This window comes from Monodon monoceros, unplaced genomic scaffold (assembly GCF_005190385.1).
Source record: "Monodon monoceros isolate NGI ecotype Baffin Bay Population unplaced genomic scaffold, NGI_Narwhal_1 Super_Scaffold_2, whole genome shotgun sequence".
Lineage (NCBI taxonomy): Eukaryota > Metazoa > Chordata > Mammalia > Artiodactyla > Monodontidae > Monodon > Monodon monoceros.
Genome location: NW_021703776.1, coordinates 52,627,065 through 52,649,436, shown reverse-complemented (window position 1 = coordinate 52,649,436; position 22,372 = coordinate 52,627,065). Strand labels below are relative to the sequence as shown.

The 22,372-nt window shown below is 36.8% G+C and overlaps 1 protein-coding gene and 1 non-coding gene across 2 annotated transcripts in view; both read left to right on the top strand.

Annotated features, from left to right (window-relative positions):
- The window catches only part of ZNF804B (zinc finger protein 804B), a 513,593-nt gene that overhangs the window by 233,631 nt on the left and 257,590 nt on the right, over positions 1 to 22,372 (top strand). The window lies entirely within an intron of this gene.
- Positions 7,062 to 7,172, top strand: LOC114902195. Its single transcript, XR_003795415.1, has one exon. It is a non-coding gene; the product is annotated as a U6 spliceosomal RNA (small nuclear RNA).

Below are 22,372 nucleotides of genomic sequence, written 5' to 3'. Positions count from 1 at the left end.
TTTACGTTTGGTACTGTATATATGTCCATGCCACTCTCTCACTTTGTCCCAGCTTACCCTTCCCCCTCCCCGTGTCCTCAAGTCCGTTCTCTAGTAGGTCTGCGTCTTTATTCCCGTCCTGTCCCTAGGTTCTTCATGACCATTTTTTTAGTTCATTTGTATCATATTTTTTTTAGATTCCATATATAAGCAATATCATATATTTGTCTTTCTCTGTCTGGCTGGGGCTCTTTGTTTACAGGCTATCCTGCACCAGCCCACAGTTTTCTCTGCTCCATTAAACTCAGGCTGTGGCTGTGAAATCCTCTTGTACCTTTCACGTCATCCTCTTGGTCAGGACTAAAAAAGTTTTGAGGTTGCGTTTCTTTCCTGCAGCGTTCACGTTTGGACCACAGGAAATACACAGGCATCTATTTACCCACCTTAAAAGGGAATTTACTCCCAGACACAACACTACCCACTTCGGCTCCCCTGCCAGAGTAACTCACTGCCATCATTCCTACTACCCAGGTATCATGGGCGGGAACTTGACGACAGATCACTGAGTCCTCCAAACTCTAGGAGAACTACCTCAAACTCTTCAAGTGGCCCTCTTAAAGTCCCTCTTGCTAAGCTTTAGGTGAAAGAAGTAACACTCTAGCATGCCTTGAGGGGGGATGGGACTTGCAGCTCTTTCTCCAATAATCTGTCTTATAAAACTCTCCCTACCCTCCTTCAGATTCTAGATCTGTGGTTCTCAGCCCTGGGGGTTGAGCACCACTGCTCAGTCCTTTGTCACTTCAAGTGTCACCTGGACCAACTGCATCCATATTACTGGGAGATTGTTAGAAGTGACACAGCTCAGGCCCCTACTGAATCAAATTCCACATGTAACAGTATCCCCAAGTGATGTGTATCCACCTCAGTATTTGAGAAGTGTGCTCTTTTAGACTAGTGGTGCTCAAACTTTAGTGGATATCCTAATCAACTGGAGAGCTTGTTAAAACACAGAGTGCTAGGTCCCACCTCCAGAACTTCTTATTCAATAGATCTGGGATGGTTCTGAGAATTTGCACTTCTAGCCAAGTTCCCAGGTGATGCTGATGTTTCTAGTCCAGGAATCGCACTTTGAGAACCACTGTGTTTATACCTACACTGTCTGATACTACAGCCATAGTCACGTGGTGTTATCAAGCACTTGAATTGTGCACTGAGATGCGCTCTAAATATAGAATACACACCTGATTTCAGATTTAGTATTTAAAAATGCAACATATCACATGTATTATTTTTATGTTGATTACATGTTGAAATGCTATTATTTAATGAGTTAAGTAAAATATATTATTAAATTATTTTCACCATTTTTATGTTTACTATTTTTGGTGTGACTACTGGAAGCTTTCAAATTACATATATGGCTCAGCTTGTATTTCTGTTGACCAACGCTCTTTATTTTGATCTCCCTCTGGCTAAGGGGTTTCTGAGGGATTTCTGAAACTGATTCTTTGTCACCTCGATTGCACATTTATTATTTGGTGGTGCCTCTTCCTTTGGTACGCCATATCTAACAAATCTTGGCACCTCAGGGAAAATTACAGTTTTAACATTTTGGGTTCACATACAATAGCTTGTTTAATTCTCATAAAAATCCTACGAACAGGCTATTATTCTCTGCTTTTTTTCAAATGAGAAACCTGAGAAATAACTTACTGAAGTTCCTCTACCAGCAAGTGAAATCCAAGGATAGGTTTGTCTGACTTTCAAGCCCACACTTTTCTGCTTTACTGTGCAGCCTCCACTCTGGGACAGCAGTATGTGAAAATCTGTTCTTATGAATTATTTGGAAACTACGTGCTCAACTTTGTACAAGTTGAAATCTGTAGGAGTTTTACATAAGAGTAAATATTGTCCTGTTTTTTGAATAAGGCAATCATTTCTTCTTAATGAAGCAGTGTAATTCTTCATGTTGCAAACGTCAGTACTTTTAAATGCATTGTCGCACTTTAATTGCTTTTTGCTGATAGGCCAACTCAGTTCTGGTGTTAGACTCGGACACCATTAGCTATGTTGTATCATTGCTTTTTGTAGTTAACATTTGATTATAACACATTCATTCTATACAGCTGGACTCTACCTTTGGCAATTTCTTCTATATTTGTGCCAGACTTCTGAGAAGCCCTTCTTCTCTCTGACTTCATGAATGGTCCAAACAAATGTAATGATGCAAAGCGATAGGTTGTATGGATGGAAAAAATCCTTGACTATTACATTCCAAGTTAGCTCTCTGGAGCTAAATGACTCAAGCCATTTGATGTACCTCTGTGTGATGTTTTCTATAATAAGTAGACAGTATCTTTCTCCTCTAAATTCCTATAACCTTTCTTTAATTCTTCTAATTACATCACTTAAAACACTTTATTGAAATTGTCTATTGCATGTTCATCTCTCTGATTAGAAGATGATTCTCTTGAGGAGAGGGATTAAATATATATATATATATACATATTAAATATATATACATTATATATATGAACATGTATGCATGCAGTGAATGGTCTTCCTTGAACTTAACCCAATGTTGAAATGGTTTTTAAATCTATAAGAAATCCTTTACCTTCATTCATAGTTTTAACTTGACTGTCAAGATGAGCACAAGGAGTTACAGTTTTATAATGTTGAACTTTTCATTTGGGGGATGTCAGAATATCTCTATTTTTAAAGTTCTGTATTCTGTAGTAGTGGTTTATAGGTATATGGGTGAATGGACTAACATTTTTCAAAAAATATTGAAAATCAGAGTTTTATATTGCTGTGCAAAACCACTAAACATTTGTGTTTGTTTAACAAAAAAAATACACAATCTCACTCATTTTCTGAAGGTTATTTTTAAAGAATGTAACCTAAAGTAAAAAAAACAATTTTTGAAAATATAAATTTATTTATTTAACATCTTTATTGGAGTATAATTGCTTTACAATGTTGTGTTAGTTTCTGCTGTATAACAAAGTGAATCGGCTATATATATACATATATCCCCATATCTCCTCCCTCTTGCATCTCCCTCCCTCCCACCCTCCCTATCCCACCCCTCTAGGTGGTCACAGAGCACTGAGCTGATCTCCTTGTGCTATGCGGCTGCTTCCCACTAGCTATGGTAGGATATATATGTCAATGCCACTCACACTTCGTCCCAGCTTACCCTTCCCCCTCCCCATGTCCTCAAGACCATTCTCTATGTCTGCATCTTTATTCCTATCCTGCCCCTATGTTCTTCAGAACCATTTTTTTTTAATTTCCATATATATGCGTTAGCATATGGTATTTGTTTTTCTCTTTCTGACTTACTTCATTCTGTATGACAGACTCTAGGTCCATCCACCTCACTACAAATAACTCAATTTCGTTTCTTTTTATGGCTGAGTAATATTCCATTGTATATATGTGCCACATCTTCTTTATCCATTCATCTGTCACTGGACACTTAGGTTGCTTCCATGTCCTGGCTATTGTAAATAGTGCTGCAATGAACATTGTGGTACATGACTCTTTTTGAATTATGGTTTATTTTTATTTAAAAATTTAATACGCTACTCTCATCATGCTCTGTCTTCCATGAACTCTACTTGGCACTGGTCCATGGACTAGGAGAGGGCAGCTTCTGTGAGATGCGCGCCATAGTGTAGACGTGTGAAGTGTGGTGAGAGGAATCTAGTGACGCCCCCTTGTTTGCACGGCCTTCTGTACACAACACACAGCAGAAGCTCCTCTGTGATCGGTTCACGTGTCTGAGTTAGTTAACCTTGCATCTTTGGCTTAGTAGGACTGTCATTACAGAAAAAGTAAGTAGCACAAAAATTTATGCTCTAAAAATGTTAGGTCCTGTTTTAATGGGAAGATGTGAATCAACATGCCTTATATATAGGGAAAGGATCAGAAATACTAGAAGATTGTAACAGGCACAGGAACCACAGACCCTTTGGCATTATAAAAACATTCTGTGCACACCATGGGTGATTTACTGATTCTTACTTGTTGACAAACTGATTGCATACATGCCAAATGAATTGGAAGCAGAAGTAAATTCAGATGTAAACAAAACCATTGTGGAAGATACATTTTTTTCTAACAGGAACCAATAAACCCAAGTATTCTTTCAACATAATGCATCCTGTGCCTCAAATATCCCCACGTAACTGGAAATATATTTTCCAATAATTTATTTCTTTGGATGGGTCCTCCATTTATAAAATGCTAACAGGGCATATGCAAGTTCTGGCAAACAAAGACTCTGATAGTCATAAAATACATTAATGTAATATTAAAGCAATAGAGCCAAGACAGACTGCCAAATTGTTTAAATTCCTTCTCCCTTTTCCTAGTCCCTATTCCAACAGTAACTATTTTCCAACATCCTCATTTATTTCTTCTCATATCTCCAATCTCTTTAAAGAAACGAGGAGCTAATGACAACTAATGCTTTGTGATTCACCTTATTTTTAGCAATTGTGGCATTTCCTTCCTGCCCCACAGCACAAATAATCTGTTTTTAGAAAATAATACCAGTCTATTTTCTTGCTTTTGCTGTGTTTACCTTCTTATCCGAAGGAATAAAACCAAATTCCTGCCCAAAGTGCTTAATGCTTACTGCCTACACAAATGATGAGCATTTCACTCTACCTAATATACTTAAGAACCATGCATTCAGTAGAAAGAAACTCCAAGGATCCCAGTACATAAACAAATTCCAGTCCTCTTTCACCTTGCCCTGCTCTGTAGCTTGCTTTATTCCCTGTTGCTAACATCTTACACCCTATAACACTTTTCTTTGTTTGCTCCCTACCCTTTGTTTCCCTTTTACTTGATGTATCTCCTCTGACATTCATCTCTGACTCACCTTAGACACCAACCTGCATTTGCCCTCATCACAGTCTACTTCTGGAGCTTGATATCTATCTTTTCTTCTACCCCCAAAGCTAGTTCTAGACCTTGAGACCCTATGTCAGTCCTATTTCATCCTACAAAAGAAAAGTGGGCTCAAAACTAAACAAAGATGAACTACTTACTAAATAGTTAAATATTTTTTAGTGGTACCTTATTTCCAAGTAAATCATTTTTTAAAATAATGGTGATAGTTCCTTAACTTGAAACAATTTGAGTCATTCCTTTTCTTGGAGTCTGTTATGCTAAATCCTCTATCAAATAGCTCTATGTAGCACAGCTTGGGGGTTTTTTTTTCCATGCTTTTCCATAAGATTGGTTATTTACATGACCCTCAAATGTTTGACTGTTTCACTTGTATGTCATTTTCTTCCTTACAATAAACGTGTGTAACTCTTTCAAAGCATCCTTCAGCTCAAGCGCCTTCAATAATCAATCAAGCATATCCTTATGACAGCAGCCATGTGGCCTCACCTATTTCAGAGTGCACATGCAGGAGCTCGATTTGTATAGAATTTATATTATTACATTGTTCTAAGGAGAATTTTCAAGTGTAAGGTTTATCTCCCCAACTGGACTCCAAGCACAAGAAAGAAATCAACTGTGTCCATATATCTTTGTGTTGCTTGAAAACCTAACATATTTCTGATAGGAACATAATAAACATCAACAGCCTGGCTTTGTAAGGAATCAGTCTCCCTTTTCATACTTCAGGTTTATTACGAGAACACATTTCTTATTAGTGTATCAAACAAAACTTGTCTGTAGCCTAAAGAGTAAGAACACACTAAAAGCTTTTTACCACCCATAAAAAGAAAAAGAGAAAATCTCTCTATATCATGAGAGTATGGATTCAAATGACAAACAAATGAGATGGGGAATGAAAATAAAATATCACCAGAGAGAGATCAAAGCTTTATTTGTTCTTTTGAAAATGTGGAGATTTGGATGTTCAGAGTTATTGCCTGAATTGTTTGTCAACAAGAGAGAGATTTGCTGCTCTCTTTTGCATCGAATGATACTTGACATGGGAGCATATATTTTAAATACCATTGTCAAATAGGCAGTGAACGTTATGCATTCACTGATGTGTGTATAGCATAAATGCTTAATTATAACAATAGTTATTGCAAAACTTTATATAATACGAGAAGGAGTAGAGATCAAACAAGGGGAGTAGAGAGTCCACAGCTAATGTTTAAGAGGAATTATGTCAATTATAGGGAATTATTTTACTACCATTTCCAGTATTCTTAAAAAATAGCAATAACAAGTTGTTGTGGATCTTGATATAGAAACTTTAGACAGATTGATTGATTGATTAAATCCTCTTAAATATGTGATTTTTGCAACCACAGAAAATAGGAATGACACAAAGAAGAATATCTCTGTAGGGAGAAGGAAAGTTGATATAAGAGCACAACTAAAGGAACTTAGGGAAGAGAGAGAAGAGACACTTTAACACTGATTCACACTACAAGGATTAATGTTGCTTTATCTCTATATACGCATGAATAGACCTTCCATTAAATCAGTGATTTCCAACTCTAATTGTACCTTAAAGCATCCTGGGGAACTTTCACAAAATACTGATACCTAGGTCAGGTCCCACCCTCAGAGATTCTGATTCAACTATAAGTTTCCCAGGTATGACTGTGTCTTCATTGTAGCCAACCATTGCAATGGGTAATTTTAAAGGAAACTTTACTTTGTTCATATCAAGAGTGAGCACACCTCAACCCACATTGCCCATGAATAAGATGACTAACCATTGGACGCATCTTGGCCTCTTTGCATTAGTGCCTCTTCATCAGGGACACAGAAAACCTGTGAAAATCATTCCCAACCTAAACTTTGATTTCTCTCAGGGGATCGTTTGAGCCATAGCTCTGGTTGCTCCACCCAAGGGCCACCATATGTTCAGGCTTGGAGTAGCCATGCAAGAATGATAAAGCATGCAATTTGTCCTCTCCTCTGATGTTTTTAGAATATGTCTGTAGCTGCAGTCAGATGCTTCCAGTGACCATTTGCCTGGTGATATCTGTAGATAACCTATAACTTTGCTCTTTTGTGGGGAGAAATCAAAGCAGCATTGATATGAGCCACCTGAAAATTAAAAAAACAAAACAAAATATTAATTAGTGCTTGCTTTGAAAGCACATATACTAAAATTGGAACAGTACAGACAGAAAAGACTAGTGTGGCCCCTGTACAAGGATGATATGCAAATTTGTGAAGCGTTCCCTATTTTTATCAACAGATGATTGGTATACATATACAATGGACTATTACTCAGCCATAGAAAAGAATGGAATATTGCCACTTGCAGCAACACGGATAGACCTAGAGAGTATTATATTTAGTGATGTAAGTCAGACAAAGACAAATATTATATGATATCACTTATATGTGGGATCTCAAAAATAATACAAATGAATCTATATACAAAACAGAAACACACAAACATAGAAAACAAACTTGTGGTTACCAAAGGGGAAAGGGAGGGGAGGGGTAAATGAGGAGTATGGGATTAACAAAGTACTATACATAAAATAGCTAAGCAAAAAGGACTTACTGTGTAGCACAGGGAACTGTATTAAATATCGTGTAATAACCTCTAATGGAAAAGAATCTGAAAAAAAATAACTGAATAGCTTTGTTGTATACCTGAAACTAACATAATATTGTAAATCAACCCTACTTCAATTTTAAAAAACCCCACTAATTAATGAACTACCATCGTGAATATATGCAGCCTAGAGCCCTAGTCAAGACAATCACTGGAAACCCTAAAACTGGTCATGTGACCCAAGAGTCGGTCAAGAGTGCTATATATCAGGGCTTTTTGCTTCAGTATTCCACACTGGCAGGCTCACGTATGATATGGCCACAATCCATGAGTCACATTCCATGAGGGCCTCTCATTCAGTAGCCTGAAACATGGAGCTAAACATAGAGAATTCTTTAGAAAATGTTTCCAAAGTGAGAGGGAAAAAATGAGAATACTGACATTTCTCTCTCTTTACCTTTATTTCCGTCTTCTGCCTCACTCTCCCACAGTCCTCCGGGATCATAAAGCTTTGGTTATTCTTTTACTTCCTCTGTGTCAGCTCCTCCTTCTTTCTATTCCAGTTTCAGGGTTAAACTTGAGGACGGACAGTATGGGAAAAAAGTCCATCGTAAAATCTAGCCATTGATGTTGTAAGTGGTGCAAAAGAGTCCTTAATTTCTTTCTCTCTTCCAAAAGTTTGGTTTTAAGCAGAATATATTGCTTAAAAATTATATTTTGAATATTAGTGGTTAAATAATAACCCTCTTTTCCCCTCTCTTTACAATGCTTTGTAATAGCCCTAATCCTCTCTCTGTCACCTGTCTTTTCTTAGACTTTGGACTTATTTAAGGTCCCATCAAGGTTTAAACAATCTACAGTTCTATATTACTTCCCTATGCTCTCTTAGCAAATTGACACAATTTTGGTGACTTAAAAAAACACACAATTATTATTTCTTAGTTCTGTAGATCCCAAATCAGGGTGAGCTCAACTGGGTGCTCTGCTCAGGGTTTCACAAAGTGTCAGCACTGCTGGACCCTTACCTAGAGGCTCTGGGAAAGAATCTGCTTCCATGCTCATTCAGGTCGGTGGCAGAATCCAGTTCCTTGTGGTTGTATGACTTAAGCCTCTGTTCTTGCAGCCTGTTGGTCAGGAACTGCTCTCAGCATCTAAAGGCCGCTCTCAGGTCCTTATCTTGTGGCCCCATCTATCTCAGTAATCGATAAATTCTCTAACTCTGTCTTCTGCTACCAGTCGGAGAAAACCTCTCTGTCTTGTAATGGCACATGGGATTGTTTTAGACTCAGCTGGGTAATCTCCTTTTTCATTAACTCAAAGTCATCTGCTTAGTAACTTTAATTACGTCTCCAAATTCCCTTTTGCCACATAAGGTAACATAATCAAATGTGTGGTATCTCATCATATTCACAGTCCCAGGGATTAGGGAACAGAATCTTGGTGGCTCATTTTTAGAATTCTGCCCAAAACAGTTCCTCATTTTAAATCAGAAAACTGAACCGTGGGGCTTGTATAACTCTATTGTTTACAGTAGCCTTAAGAGTGCTTCTCAGAGTTCATAGAAGCTGTGATAAGATTATTCCAGGGATGAAATAATATTTATACTTTTTAAACTTCTATTGTGAAAACAATGATAATTTTTTTTGTTGGTGTTGTTGTAGAGGCCACATGATTTATTAAAAGAAGATGGCACAACATAAAGAGATGCCTGAACTACAGGCATACCTCGGAGATATTGTAGATTTGGTTCCAGACCTCCACAGTAAAGAGAGTCACATGAATTTCTGGTTTCCTAGTGCCTATAAAAGTTACTTTTACACTATACTGTAATCTGTGAAGTGTGCAATAGCATTCTGTCTTAAAAAAAACAATGGACAAACCTTAATTAGAAAATACTTTATTGTTAAAAAAATACCATAATCTGAGCCTTCAGTTGGTCATAGTATTTTTGCAATAGTAACATCCAAAAATTGATCATAGATCACTCTAACAAATATAATAATAATGAAAAATTTTGAAATATTACCAGAATTACCAAAACATGATACAAAGACATGAAGTAAGCAAATGCTGTTGGAAAAAATGGTGCAGATGGACTTGCTTGATGCAGGGTTGCCACAAACCTTCAATTTGTAAAAATCACAGTATCTGCAAAGTGCAGTAAGGCAAAGCATAATAAAACGAGGTATGCCCGTAAAATTTAGTTTATAAATATTTAGCTTTTTGGTATTCTTTACACATGTGCTCTTTTTCATTATGAAATCCGGTGTTTATTTCTGATGCTTTCAAATTATAGAAAACATATTGCCTTCATTTTTACTAAATATTATTATTACCATTAGCAAGAAGGTATGAAAGAAGTAACACTACTTTCTTTGCATACGGTTGTTATTTCATTATTCTACAAATCATATGAATCACCTTCTCCTAAGAATGTTGAAATTCAGAAAATATGAGGCAGATTATGTTAGCCGTACCAAATCCTTGATGATCAGAGTAGTATTTTGCAAAACGAGGATGAGACTAGGTTGATACTTGACAACATAAAAAGTTAAGTGAAAGAAAAATAAAAATAAAAGTTGATTAAATTCAGAACGAGTAAAATGAAGTATTACCTTTTTATTAGCTACTTGGCCTGCATAATTTAATGAACAAGAAAAGTCAGTGATTCAAGAAGAGTTGTTACTACTTGCATTAAAGATATGGTAGAATTGCTGTCCTCTCCCAAGTATTCCTCAAAGCTTTTTGTTCAACTCCCCCCAAAAAGTGCCAACAAGGCCATCAGAAACAAGCATCTGCTCATTTCAAACATGTAAAACTCATTTACATGCTAGGATATCTATGTAATACATAGATGGAGGTATAGGGTCTCATTAGTGGGTTTTGAGAAAAGCAATACCATTATTGGAGCAAGGCTTCGTTTCATTCATTTACAAAACGTTTACTTGATTTTATTCTTATAAAGCTAATTAGTGTTTGTTCTGGGCAGTGGTGAAAAATAGAAAGTTTGAAAGGAAACAAGTGATCATCCAGGCTCACAAAAGCTTTCACTGTCAATATAATATTAGATGTGTTTGTTCCAGCTTTCTTTCTAAGATTTTTCATAGTTTTGGTCATATATGTGTACTGATTTATTCACTTAATATTACAATTTCTTCATAAAATCAGTTTTGTCTCATTGATTCATCTTACATAAATTTCATCATCAATAATATTATCTTACACTTGATTTTCACTGTGCTTGACTTAATGTCTTTAAATTTGAGTGATTTAATCCTTTCATCGTATGCTAACTCTTCCCCCATTAATTTCTTTTATTCAACTGATTTCTGCCTAATGCACTCAGTTATAGAAAATTTTGAAATAAAATTCATTAGCAGTATTATTATAAGTATTTTTCCCTGTTTCTGTAGCAGCTCTTTATAACCATTAAGCATGCAGAAATGATAGTGATGCATTTATGTATTTTTGACACATTACAACATGTAACTGAAATTGTTTTTTTAAGCTATTTCATGACATTTACCATTAATTTTACTCTAGATATCTAATTCCAAAAATTGACCAGTTCTTAGAGAAAATTTAGGATATTGGTTTAGCCAAAGTCATCAAAAACCTAGAAAATTATAAAAGGCCTAAAAGCTCATAAACCTCTGTTTCCCCATCCAAAGTTACTGTTTCTAAATATTTATTTTATTGATGAAACAGAATTTGAAATAGAATTGCAATGTAAACCAATCATGAGTAACAAGAGTGGGGAAAAAGTAGCAGTCATACTGCTGTTACAAGGTGGCCTGCTCTGCAAGGGTGTGTCTCCAAAGATTGCTAGCAGAGGTTCCAAAATCTTTAAAAATAAATTAATGTTTTTAACCAAAGTATCTGGAAGAGATGTGGAAATGAGTATTTTACCACTTTGCACACAGCCACACTTTATAAAAACTATTCAGATTTTGGCCCCAAATTTTCCTTCATCTTGGCTGCTGCTGAATTTTCTGTCTTTTAAAAATATGTCTCCCTACTTTCCCAGACTTTCTAGGTTATTTTCTGTTTCCAGAAGTATCATCATGTCCCTTCTCATAGGAATCCATCTCTCCCTTCTCTGTCCTACTTCATTCTCTAATTTTGATTCTAATCAGCTCAACAAAAGCCTGATTGGACAAAGAAAAAAAGAGCCTTCCTCCTTATAGGCAGTGGATCTGATTGTGCACACCTGCTCTTAGGTGCAGTGAAATGAGGTTCCCTCACACCCTGTCTCTTCCTCTGTACACACACACACACAGACACACACACACACACACACACACACACACAACTAAACTCTCTCAGTAGCACTCAGACAGTATAGATGGAATACCCCCATCTCTGGCACATACACACAGACATGCCTAAGTTTGTGATGGATGAGGACAGTGGCTATAGAAAGTAGAGCACAGATTCAGATATATCTTGGGGTCTACATACCCTGGAGAGGGCACCAAGTCTCATTCCTCATCTTGATCCTTGAGTCAGCTCTGTTTGTGATACAGGGATGGTCTTGTGGAATTATACTGGAAAAACTTCACTGGGCCCCCAAATTGCTATGGGAGAGTCTAAAACTGTACCTGCCCTGAGCTCTAAGAAAATAAATAGGTTTTCTATCTCCCTTGCTTACATTTGGTATTTTCGGAGTTGTCTTATGGCTCTGTAAATATCAAAGTACCACATGAGGGATTAAAGGGATACTAGTATTAGTTCCAGTTCACTGGTATAAGAATTTATTCATTCATTAACTCAGCAAATACTTATTGAGTTCCTGTTATTTTCCAGGCACTCTTTTAATTCCTGGAAATACTGCAACAAACAAAATACATGAAATTGTCTACTCTCAGTGACCATACATTACAGTATGGAGAAACAAACAATAAGCAAACTACTTGTTAGGTGGTATACTAGTCTGAGCAAATGCTGTTAAAGTCCATAACAAAGAATGAAATAATGCCATTTGCAGCAACATAGATAGACCTAGATATAATCATACTAAGTGAAGTAAGCCAGACAGATAAAGACAGATACCACATGATATCGCTTATATGTGGAATCTAAAAAAGAATGATGCAAATGAACTTATTTACAAAACAGAAACAGACCCACAGACATAGAAAACAAACTTATGGTTACCAAATGGGAAAGAGGGGGGATAAATTAGGAGTTTGGGATTAATATATATACACACTACTATATATAAAATAGATAACCACCAAGCACCTACTGTATAGCACAGGACACTATACTCAATATAAAGGAAAAGAACCTGACAAAAAATAGATATATATGTATGTATAACTGAATCACTTTACTGTACACCTGAAACTAACACAATATTGTAAATCAACTATACTTCAATAAAAATAAATTTTATAAAAACTAACCGGGCTTCCCTGGTGGCGCAGTGGTTGAGAGTCCGCCTGCCGATGCAGGGGACACGGGTTCATGCCCTGGTCCGGGAAGATCCCACATGCTGTGGAGCCACTGGGCCCATGAGCCATGGCCGCTGAGCCTGCGCATCTGGAGCCCTGCAGCCTGTGCTCCACAACGGGAGAGGCCACAGCAGTGAGAGGCCCGCGTACCACAAAAAAAAAAAAATCCAAAAGCTGGCTCAATTTCTTAGTAAGACCCAAGGCTTACATAATGCCAATAGTAATAGCTGACAATAGTATAGCTTCTACCTCATAAAGGCACTGCTCCATATATTTTACACATATAAACTGATTTAATCTTCATGGTCACCCTAAACAGAAGATATTATGATTATTCACATTTTATAGCTAGAAGAACTGTAGTAACACAGAGATTGATTAATTTACCCCCAAATTTTGCCAGGATAAAGGCAAAGCCAAGATTTAAACCCAAGAAGTCTATTTCCAGAAAACATTCCTGAAAGCATCTTGATATTGAGGGCAACATACTCCAAACTGTTGTGACATGCTGTAAATATACCACATTGGAGAGTGGAGTCCATATGTGTGGTTTATCTTAAAGCTAGCATTTCCAAAGGTCGTTCATACACCTGTTATGGCTCATGGAAAAATCTTCGTGGCAAAAAGAGAAAGTTAATGACAATTCATAATTGTTTCATAAAGCTAATTTAGATAATAAATGAATCTCTTAGGATCAAGGATCCTTTGGGAATTAGATATAAAAAACTATTATTTTAATTTATTTTATTGAAGTATAGTTGATTTACAATGTTGTGTTAATTTCTGCTATACAGCAAGTGATTCCGTTATACATATATATACATTCATTTCATATTCTTGTCCATCATGGTTTATCACAGGATATTGAATATAGTTCCCTGTGCTATACAGTAGGACCTTATTGTTTATCCGTTCTTTTTTGTTAATTTTTATTGGAGTATAGTTGCTTAACAATGTTGTGTTAGTTTCTAATGTATAGCAAAGTGAATCAGCTATACGTATACATACATCCTCTCTTTTTTGGATTTCCTTCCCATTTAGGTCACCACAGAGCACTGAGTAGAGTTCCCTGAGCTATAGAGTAGGTTCTCATTAGTTATCTGTTTTATACATAGTATCAGTAGTGTATATATGTCGATCCCAGTCTTCAAATTCATCCCACCCTCCTGTCCCCCCTTGGTGTCCATTCGTTTGTTCTCTACATCTGTGTCTCTATTTCTGCTTTGCAAAAAAGATCATCTGTACCATTTTTCTAGATTCCACATATACACATTAATATACGATATTTGTTTTCCTTTTCCTGATTTACTTCACTCTACCAGAGAAAACCATAATTCAAAAAGAGTCATGTACCACAATATTCATTGCAGCGCTATTTACAATAGCCAGGACACGGAAGCAACCTAAATGTCCATCAGCAGAGGAATGGATAAAGAAGATGCAGCACATATATACAATGGAATATTACTCAGCCATAAAAAGGAATGAAATTGGGTCATTTGTAGAGATGTGGATGGACCTAGATATAAAGGAAACTTTTTAAAAATCTGCTTTGGGAAATATTGGCCTTGTACACCATTGGTATTCAGTTTTGTTTTCTTAAATAATAGAAATATTTATTTAATAAAAATCTTAAGCAGAAGCCCTATATGTAAAATTAAATAAAAATCAGCAGCTGAAGAGTTGCACCGACTGAAGCAAGGGCAGCAGAAGTGCACATCTCAGAGTTTACTCCGCGGCTCTCTGCCCCTGTTACTTTGGCAGCCCCTGAGGTGCTTCCTCTGAACTCCTAAGTCTTTGTATACCACAGTTTGTCAAAAGACCATTACAGTTGTTCAAAATGGGTAATGCTTTGTTCTACGTTTAATTTCACTGGTCTAATATAAGCTTCAATGGCCAAGTGTGAGCAAGGTCTAAACCTGATAGGATGGGGCCCTGCTAGTTTCTAGCACTACAGGGACGGTCTGATCTCCTCAGACTTCCCAGGTATCCCAGCCTCAGGGCAATAGGTCACTCGGTGGCTCTAGATGCATGGTTTCCAAGTTTTCTAAATCTTCTCTTCCCCACAGTTTTCTCCATATTTAGTATTTAGTGCATTTCTCATACTACTCACAATTACCTACCAACAAAAATGACCTTGTCAAAGAATTGTTACATATAAAATCATTTCTCAAATGCTTAAAGCTTGCATTCCCCCAAGACAAAAACCAAACTCCTTAATTTGTTGTTCAAGATCTTGCAGAATCCATCCCCAGCCCAGTCTCACTGCTGTTTTGTCTCTCCCATATCTTCTGCATGAGATTTATTACTTTTTTCATGATTCCCACTCATGTCCATCTCTGTCAGGCCTTCATGCCATCCATCCTGCCATCTCAATTCTTTCTAGAATCCATTGCCCATCTTTATTTCTCCAGACTCCTATTCATCCTTTGAATTTTTTACTCAGGATGGTATTTATAATTTCCCGAAGACAGTAATATACGAATCTTTTCTTAACACTACTGATACCAAAGAACATTGTATTCTACTTTATCAGTATTCCTGTCTGTCTCTTCCGTTAGACTGCTCACATGTTCTTGTTTGTCTAGTATATTTCTCAGTTCCCATAGCAGATTAGAACTAAAGTTTTAGAAAATTAATCAATGCATTTTTCATAACTTCTATTATGTTTGTTTCAGTGTATCTACAAAGCCTCAAAAATATCTGAAAAAATAGGTTTGATTTAAAAAGCAGACAATATTTGTTGGCATGGAAGTTTTCAGATGATAAGCTAAATGTTGAAATCTTGGTTACTTTTAATGTTACTAGTGTAGACTTTGGCTGCTTTTTTGTTAGCGAAAAGCTTCAACTAAGATATTATTGTATTTATTCAGATTGTGTTTGACTCAAAGTGTATACTTCAGGGGTCTTCCATAGAAATGTTCCTATCTTTAACACCATCCTTCAAGAATAATGATTCTATTTAGAGATCTTCCCTGCTTTATTGGTTCATCACATATTTATTTGTTGCTACAGTTTCTTAAAAACACTCAAATTGTTTTTGCTTTGTTTTAGTCACATGCATTTATTTTTATCACATTCATTAGTATAATAAAGTTTACATATGAGATGAGTATAAAAACTTATCCTCTTCATCAGTTTCCTGCAGATCCATTTTGCATAGAGAAGAAACAAATTATAAAAATTAATTCCAGGCTATATGCCAGCTTCCAGATTGAAATCAGTTAACACAGATGAAGAAACAACTGATGGTCTGGACTAGATTGTTTGATTTTGTTGTTGCTAATGTCATTTGTTTTGTTTTGTTTGCTGGAAGAAAAATGATTGCTAAGTGATGACTAGTCCTTCAAGAGCTTCAAATTTCCAGAGATCCTGGCATATCACCTGCTTTTCTATTGCTATGGCCCTATTCTCCCTGTACCCACAGGTGTGTAAACAACATGAGAAATAATGAGAGGGAAGATAGAGGTGTCATAGAAGGAAGGTCCATGATTTGCACACGGGAAAATAGATAAGCAAAGATGAAATTAAGTGGTTAGAAAATTGAACCTTTGTTATAAAATATTATTATAAGTAGTTATGAACTTTAAGTCACACATGAAATACACTATAGTAATAGAGCATATAATACACATACTATCTAACTGGCAAGGAAGGTTTTAATTTTATCAAATTATATCCCAAGGAGATCCCTAGGAAAGCTTTATGAGTAGAAATCACAACTAAAATAATCCATGGTGTTGTTCCAATATCATAAAAACATGCATCTGACTCAAGATTGAGTTTGTACAAAGAAACAGCCCATTGCATATTTCCTCCCTTAGACAATTCTCTCCCTAAATTACAAACACACCCACCTCCAGTTGGACTGACGGTGCCAACTCCCAGCTGGAGCCTGGTTTGGCTATTCCTTGGGCCTTTGTCCCACTTTCTTTCCTCCCTCTCAGAGAGATGCAGTATAGGCTGTCTTCACCTCATTTCTTCTGCTGGTACTTCTTATAGTTATGAAGGTACATCTTTGATAATCTTTTCTTATAAATACACATAAATTCTTTGTAACAACTCTCTACCCTTTGTGTTTTCCATTTTCTGGCACGTATCTTAGGGAATCACTTCCGGTATAAAATATTATAAAAATACCTGAATTATGAATGAAAGATAAGACTACTTTTCGTGCAAAGCATGTTACTAATGTACTCATTACATCTTCCTCCAGACTTCTCTTCTTACCATATACTCTGTCTTGATTAATGGCACCATCAGATGCCCATTTTAACTTCCCCATCTCTCAAACCAGTAAAGAGGAAATCATAGAGGTTCATTCCTCCCTCACCCCAATGATAACAACCAGTAATTGAGACCAAGTGTCCATCTCTTTATCATCCCTCATATCTGAACACTCTTCCTGTTCCTCAAGAGTATTGGATTATTAACTTAGTTCTCTTGTTTTCACCATTTCAATATTTTCCTAATTGATCCTGCCTCTTTTGTTACCCCTTTCTTACCCATCCCTAAGATTGTCATCAGAGTAATGTTAAGTCAAAAATGAGATCATGCCATGCCTTTGCATACAATTCTTCATTAGCTTCCCATTCCCCTAAACTTATATCCCATCTTCTTGGCATGGCACATGAAGCTTACTATAATTAAGTTTCTGCTTGCCTGTCCAGGCTCATTACAATCTACTCTACATCACACTCTGTGTATTCCAGCAATCTCAGAAGTCACCGTGCTGGTTTGCGCCTTCACAGATGTTTTCTCTGCACTTAATGGACTTCGTACTCTCAACCCTTGCATTCTTTGCCTAAGCAACTATATTCTAAGAGTAATACAACACTACTTCTCATTTAATTGTTTTAATGTTGCCCTGTGTACTTACTAATGTTACTTTCTATTATTTTTTATTGCAAATATATACCCTTACAATTGTATTCTGAGTTAAATAGGCCTTTGTGAGCTAGCCTAGAAATCATACCATTATTTATAAAGTGTTTCAAAACAAAAGCCACAAGTTCCAAATGACTGACTGGAAAGCAAACATTTGGAACATAACCTATTTGTAATTTTGGTCCCAGTGGTTATATCACCAAATGAGGTAACAAGATCAAACCTCAGAGGAAGATTTGTTTGTTGTTAAAACATATGGTGCTGGTGATGTAGGCATGAGAGAATAAAGGAAGGTATATCTCTATTTAACTTCTCAAATTAAATGTTAAATGCTATTTACACACAATAAAAATTCTGGAAACAACAGGATTTGGCTCTAAATTTAAATAAAGTAGTAGGGGATTGAACCATTAAATAAATAATGGATGGCAAATGGTAGGTTTCTTACTGTTGGAGTGGGAGAATATAGATAAGTAAGGGGAGAAGTATGTTTAGGGGAGAATTATACACACGCACACATGCACACACACACACACATACATACACAGGTTAGTATACATATGTATATTATCTTGCTTTGTCATCTGAGAGGGCCTAGAAGGCAATGACACCCCAGTAGCACAGAGCATACTTAGCACCCATATCTTGGTTTCTAACATCATTCTCCAATAAAAGAAATCAAGGATCATTAGAGAAATGCCTGATGGCCTGATTCTAGGGCTGGGCAGTGAATATACAAGATATCCTGGAGCATCTATAACAAGATAGATGCTAGAAAACAAGGAAGTGCTCAAAAACAAAAACAAAAAGACATCGATGGTTGTACGTCAAAGAGACACAGGAGTCAAGTGAAATAGCTACCAATATCCAAAACTAGAAAAATTTGAGCAAAAAAAATATAAAGAATATATAAAGTAGTATTGGATTATAACCCAAAGTATAAAATAAATATCCATGAGTCCATGATGATATAAAAAAGTGATTGAATAAAGAAAGAAATGAGAGCATAGACAAATCTTTTGTGCAATAGAATCCCAAATAATTTATGTAGATATTCAGTCCTCTAGGAAGGGGGACATAACTGCCCACTCCTTAAGTCCAGGCTGTGCATCGTGACTTTTTTTCCAAAGAGTATAATATGGAAAGGAGGGAAAAAAGAGTAAATTTACAGTAGAGAAACCTGACAGACCCTTTAGCCAGGTGAGAAAGTTTAACCTTAGCAGTGATAAATTATGTTGATAATATATACCTCTGCTATGATGTAATAAGGATGACTGTTAACCTCTGTGGTCTTCTTCTCCAAACCCCATAACACTAACCTGATCATGGCGAAACCAGACAATTCCCAACTGAGAGACATTCTGCAAAATACCTGGCCAATATGCAAAATTGTCAGGGTTATCTAAAACAAGGAAAAGTCTGAGAAACTGTTACAGCATAGAGGACCTGAGAAAATACGATGACTAAATGTAATGTGGTATCCTGGATGAGATCCTGGAATAGAAAAGTAAAACTAAGAAAATTAGTAAAAATTAGTAAAACAAAGAAAATCTCAGTAAAAACTAAGAAAATACGAATAAGCTGTAAACTTTAGTAGATCATACGTATCAATATTGGTTTATTAATTTTTACAAATGTATCATACCAGCATGATGTTAATAATAGAAGAGATAGGGAAAGTCTCTTGACTACAAATTGTGTGCATTTTCAAAGAAAATATCTTGTACCTCCCTCCTGTATTTTCTATATAGAAATAGTGAGCTTGTATAGTGTTTTTGTATAAAGGCACTTGTATCAGATGTAAACCTTTCATCCTTTGGGAAAAACAATGCATTAAGTTCAGCTGGCCCATCCCACTGCTAGTGTTCACACCCAGAACGTTCTCTTATGTCGTTCTTGTTCACTGGCTATTGACTGCAATCCTCTCTCATATTTAATGCTCTTGGAGTATCCTTCTGACACATTTTAGTGAACAGACACCATTATCTATCTCCCTCACGTGTTTTTTTAATCGCCTATTAACATTACCTTTACCATGCCTATCTGAACCAATACATTGTGCTTTTGGATGATAGCTCTGAATGGGAGGTTCTGAATAACACAGTTGAAATATAACAATTTAAATTTAGTAGTATTTGAACTTTTTCCAATATAGAGAGTCTGGTTATCACAGGCTATTTACTTTATAGCAGTAATATGGCTTTTTTTTCTTATTATTTAAAACATTTACAACATAAAATGACAAAGAACAAAATGAATCAATACTCTATTAAGTAGCAAAACTGTGTGAATGGCCTCAAGGGGAATTTGAAAATCTTGACATAATGAGATACAAAATACAATTGATTGATAAGGAGCCAGGACTGAGGCCCTCACTACCATGACATTTAGGTTGGAAGATATCTGTAGTGTGCTTCCATCTGACTCAACAGATGGGCATGGTAAAAGGTGTGTGCGCATGGTGTGTGCGTGTGTGTTTATATAAGCTAGACGTGCTGTAGCATACTGAATGCAATTCTTTATTAGAAATGTTCTGTATAACTTTTCATAAGCAATATATGTTTTATTGATACACATTTGGAATGCTTAAAGTATGAGCTGGAGGCCACCATCCCAAACTAGATTTGGGAGATACACTGAGGACCAATTAATCAACCATTAAATTAACATCATTTTTTATTTCTATCATCACTTATTTATTTAAAGTAGTCACCTTTTTATGTGTTTATCATTACATCCAGTTAATAAGAGGTGTGATTGAATTTCACATATATGTTAATTTCACATCTTATTTTCTTAGCTGTGGCTCAGCTTCATTAAGTCCTTCAAAGAAAATTATAACATTTCTTTGAAAGGCATGGAGTTTTATTTAAACTACAACACTACCTGATCTTTTTTTAATGAAAGAATGACAGAATCCTTATTAAGGAGGTTGCTGCTAGTTGCTTTTTGTTTTTAGATATTAACTAAAGTTCTATTTCTAAGCATAATGGTAATTCCAAATGCTTACATGTGACACACATCCCTAGAAACTTTTAGTAAAATATCTGTATGACATCAACATCTGTTTTACCTTCAGGAGTGTCATTTCTACTGGCAGGAACAGCCACCCAGATGCTTGAAAGAATCACCTATGTAGAAAAAGTGTTAGGCTATATCTACGTTACAGATTTTTGCTTTAATTCATTTAAATTGTTCACAGACTGATTCTTTCAGCCATTGCTTAATGAATTCCTTCTGCCAAAATACTTCCTCTCCTACTGTATCTCTCAAAATTTGACCCATCCTTCAAGACTTAGATTAAATGCTATTTGCCATTAAATTGATCCTAATCCTCTCAAATATGTATGATCCCTCATCCTTCAGAATGCTGGTAACCTTTTTTTTTTGCTGTACGCGGGCCTCTCACTGCTGTGGCCTCTCCCGTTGCGGAGCACAGGCTCCGGATGCGCAGGCTCAGCGACCATGGCTCACGGGCCCAGCCGCTCCGCGGCATGTGGGATCTTCCCGGACCGGGGCACAAACCCGTGTCGCCTGCATCGGCAGGCGGACTCTTAACCACTGCGCCACCAGGGAAGCCCCTGGTAACCTTTTAATATTATATTTTTGAGATTTTATTATATTCTGCCTTGAATGACAGTTGTTTCTGTACATGTCTTGGTACCAATACCCCCTTTTAGCCTGTCTCTCCTGGAGAGGACTGTCTGCCCCTTTATCACCCTTAGCCTCACCTGGCACAGGCCACTACGTCCTCCAGGTAAGGCCACTGACCACAACCTTATATTTCCACCCTGTGCTGTAAGCTTGTGCTCTTCCTACTCACATCCCTGCTCTGCCCCCCCGGTCTGTCTTCTCTAGTCCTCCTTCTTTGAGCATCTATTATTTCTAGTATGCTCCCTGTTCATCTAATCCTAGCTAGTCTTCTACTCATTTCCTATCAATAAACCTCAGAGCTTCTGGGGAGGATACTCTAATCCCACAGGGTTTTGAAGAAAATGGGGAAGTGGAATCTGCCCTTCAAAATGGAAGCATATGGGTGCCAGCTCCAAGTGTGCATGCATGAAGAAAGATGGAAGACAGACTGGATGCAAATATGCACGGAAAAGAATATTCCATGGACTGGAATCACAACGGGTGAGAGAGGTCATCCTCAGGAGATAAGAAGAGCAGAGGAGGAGATGTTATGTCCAAATTTACCTAATCTTAAAAAGTACCTTGCCCACTTGTTAAAAATGTAGATTCAGGAGACCCACCCTAAGCCAGGAAAATCATAGACCCTTGAGGAAGGGGTCTAGAAGTCTGATTTTAAGAAGTTCCAGAGTGATCCTTAAGATTGGTTAATTTTGAGAAACCCTGGATAAATTGATGGTAAGGTCACAGAGACATAAAACGTCAAGAGAACCAGCAAGCAGGAGCAATGACCTTCCTCATCCCCAATGTGGGATAATTGGACTAAAAGCAGGGGCGCAGAGCAGAGTCCTAATGCACAGAGTGCTGTGGCTTCCTGAATGAGCCTGCATTAACTCTGCTGGCTGCAAAT